The sequence below is a fragment of the Priapulus caudatus genome, unplaced genomic scaffold, assembly GCF_000485595.1.
Source record: "Priapulus caudatus unplaced genomic scaffold, Priapulus_caudatus-5.0.1 Scaffold62, whole genome shotgun sequence".
Lineage (NCBI taxonomy): Eukaryota > Metazoa > Priapulida > Priapulimorpha > Priapulimorphida > Priapulidae > Priapulus > Priapulus caudatus.
Window position 1 is genome coordinate 305,402 of NW_014577123.1, and position 3,899 is coordinate 309,300.

Sequence of the window (3,899 nt, forward strand, 5' to 3'; positions counted from 1 at the left end):
CATGTAAAACTCGAAATGGGAGGGATCACCAAGGGAACAGACGGAGAAGAGCGGGCACATGCAGGGTTAAATGTAGTCCGAGCCGACGCAGACTCCAGTAATGGGGCAGACGCAGCCGACGCCGACCCCAGTTAAACACGCACCCTCAGATTAGCAAAGCGGAGTTATAACGTCTGCATTTGCGGACAAGGTTGAATGGCACTACCGTTAAATCTCGATAACGCACAAATAACTGCTTGTATCATTTAGCACATAGCATTACAACTAGCATTGGGATACGGGGAATTTCGGGTTATGGTTCGATCGTTCAAATTTAGTTTTACAATATAAAAAAACAAACAATGTTTGTTGCATGGGCACTGTGGCGTGATTCACACGCTTGCACGGATGGTGGATGCGCACCTTGCATGAATACAGTATATATACGTGTCTATATGTTGTCAATGCCTGTCAATTGCGCATCGATGAATGAAGCTGTATTTTGCTAAAGCCTGTCATCCGATTCGATCAGAGAAAAAATGCAAAATTGCATCTCGCTGCTTTCATAAGCGTGTCTCGTTCAGTTGCCACTTCACTCACAGGCGGGTACGCGATACCCATCCTTCATTGTGTGAGCGATGGGAAACATTTCTCGTCATTGACATCGTTTCACCGGTATTTCAAGCGATACTTTACTTACGCAGTGAGAGGGTTTCTCCGATTTGTTCACTTGACAGGCTTCGGCTAACTCTTGTTGCTTTCCTCTGTAAGCGTCTGTGCATTTCCCGTAAGTAACGTTATGCAACGTTGTCGTTATCGCTGCGTTTCCGTTTACGGCCTGCCGTTAATTCTGTCCTACTACGTTAGTTTCAACGTAAAATCTCGTGTATCTTTTTGTCTTGTTGTTTCCCACGTAATTTACATTAAAAACTACATCCATATATCGGTGGTCGAACCAGCATAAAGATGCAACAGACGTTCAATAAACCCCATTTCAGTAAAGGCAAATCATTTTTTAGAGTGAGGCTGGATATTAGTTTTCACATTATTATTTCGGTCGCACGAACCAAGAAGGCGAAGTGTGTGTGCGTGAGTACGAGCGTGTGTGTGTGCGTGAGTACGAGCGCGTGTGTGTGCGTGAGTACGAGCGCGTGTGTGTGCGTGCGTGTGTGTGTGCGTGAGTACGAGCGCGCGTGTGTGTGCGTGAGTATGAGCACGTGTGTGTATGTATAGCGCAGATAGATGGAGATGACGGCTGGGAGGATTGATGTAAAATTAATATAATATAAAGATATTGATACCGGAAGGCTCATGGGATGATGTTAGATAGCAATAATCTAACAATTACAAATAGTGACTCGAGCAATTAATAGATATCTAATTACCGTATTATAGTAATTATAGTATGTTATTAGTTATTCCAATTTTTTGCCTGTTTCAGGGGCGTACAACATTAATGGTGCAGACAGAAAGTAAGTTTATTAAAGTTATATGAGAAATTATTACTTCGTTTAGGATAATTTACGTTATATAATCTACAAGACACCGCGCTGCACACAGTAGAACTTATCGCATTAGGAAGCATTACACCACTTTGTCGTGAGCAGTGAAGCGAAGTTGTTACCATCCTTAAGGCGACGTTTCTTTGATTTCAAGCAACCAAGAATCTGGTGTAGCAGCTGACATCAGTGCAAACACTCCTCCCGACGTGCCGTCCGTTAGCGACCACTCTCCGGCTCGTCCGTCCAGCCACGCACCCTCCCGCACCCGCCTCTCTCCCGCCATCTTCACCGTGCCGTCGTCCTCCGCGCGCAAGCCCACCGTAGAGCGCGCTGAGGTGCATAGGCAGTGGTCGCTGCGAGCGCCCGCTAGCGGCAGGTCGCAAGTACACGCCGTACCGCGCTCGATCGACGCCCGCCAGTCGCAGGGCAGGGTGCAGTTCACGGCAGACGTAGAGGCGGTAGCTGATAGGGACTTGTCGTCGACGAATCGAGAAAGGTACCTGCCCGGCCGGGGCGGTCTTGCTAGGTGGAGGTTAGGTGGATCCATGCTGGCCAGGCATGCTGTGTGGCCTAGATGCTGTGTGGCAGGCACTGCAGACGATATCTACGGTTGTGTGTGTGTGTGCGTGCGAATGTGCGCGTGCGTATGTGTGTGCTTTCACGCGTGTGTGTGCGCGCGGTGTGTGTGTGCTTGCGTGCGTGAGTGCGTGTGTGTCACTGTGTGTGTGTGTGTGTGTGTGTGTGTGTGTGTGTGCGCGCGTGCGTCCGTGCGTGCGTACGTGCATATGTTTGTGCTTTCACACGTGTGTGCGTGCGTGCGTGTGTGTGTGGGTGTGTACATGCGTGCGTGTGTATGTGTTTGTGCATGTGTCTCTGTGGAAACAGAAGCATATTGTGGGACGCCTGATTGGCTGTGTTGGTGGGGCAGTATCAGCTGTGTTTTCCAAAAAGTGTCGAGGGTGTTCATCGTGAAGCGACAGTTTAGTACGTCACCAAATAAGCGCCATCTTTCGGTCATGTCATCGCAGGCACTGGCCGGCGTTCATTATTATAACGCTTCGTTATAGCTTTCAAAACGATAAAAGATGAAGAGCAAGTATAACATCGTGCGCAATTCTCTGCGGGTAGCTGTATTGTTCATTTTGTCATCATTCCTCATCCGCGTGTCTTCGCTCTCCGGTCATCATCTGTTTGCTGTGCTGCAGAGAACCAGTCAATCAAAGATCTGGTGACTACGCTGACCGCGACCCAGTGACGACATCGACGGCAGGATTCTTGCCTCCCGACGCTTGCCAAAGACGGAGAAGGTAATATTAAAACCCGCTGTATGCAGGCCGTGCACGTTGCGCGACATTCTCTGAACTCACCTCGTCTCTGCACACGACGGGTTTACACCCGGCTAGGGTTTGTAATCGTACCTCGGCGAACGTCGCGGTCTCGTGGCCGTGTCCTGATTCATATAGCGCGAAATAAAGTTGCGAGAAGAGTGGGATACGAAATGGCGAAATCCCCAGAAGTGATGACGGAAGTGAAGAAGATGTGATGCGGACGGTGAGTTCGGGGCTGACCGACTATGATGGAAGTAGCAGGGTACTGGCGAATGGCTTCTTCGTGCGTCCTAACCGTACGTTTTTGGCGTTGTTCAGATAAAAACCAAAAAAGAACAACGAGTGGAGAAAAGTAAAGCAGGAGGTTTAGAAGCTGGTCATCGGTAAATATTGTAGCGTCTTGAATTACCTATATATTGCCATTGTGTTTCACCTTACGGACTTCATTAATGCATTCCGTAATTATAATTAAATTATCGCATGCGTATGTGGACTATGTTTGCATAAGCAAGCTCACAGTGTGTTTTGCTTCTTAATTGGTTCTAATATCAATACAATAATTATTTCTTAACAGTTTTTGATTCAATAGTGTTTCTGCTGGGTTGTAGATTTAAAGATGCTTCAATGGCTAATAAGAGAATGGCCCATACACCCAAGACCCACTTGCACACAGGTGGCCCCGACAAGGTGAGTTATCCATGTCTTCTGCTACATTGCACCTTCTTGCGCTGGAACCTTTGGTTATCCTGGCCCTTGAGATTTTTGCGATGTTGTTCTTTCCTGTCTGTGTTGCGTAAAGTGGCCGTCGCTTCGTGGGGCCATTTGCCAAGAAGCATCATAGCCTGCGATAACTGATAGTGCTGGCTGAGGAGGTCTATTGTCGCCCCAGGGTAAGTACAGCCGGAACGTAGCCCTGGATGACGGTCCCGGTATACCGAACGTACCCTGGTACTATCTTAATATGCCGAACCGTGCTCGCCGTACTCCACTAACGAGTTCGTAGCGGAGTCGCTCGCCTATCCCCTAACCCTTAACCCTAACCCTACCATATCAAATTAGTTACGGCAGGGCACGTTAGCGGTATACCGGA

The 3,899-nt window shown here is 48.2% G+C and overlaps 1 protein-coding gene across 1 annotated transcript in view; it reads left to right on the forward strand.

Moving 5' to 3' along the window:
• The window catches only part of LOC106821182 (hemicentin-1-like), a gene marked incomplete in the record, with an annotated part of 105,359 nt that overhangs the window by 92,023 nt on the left and 9,437 nt on the right, over positions 1-3,899 (forward strand).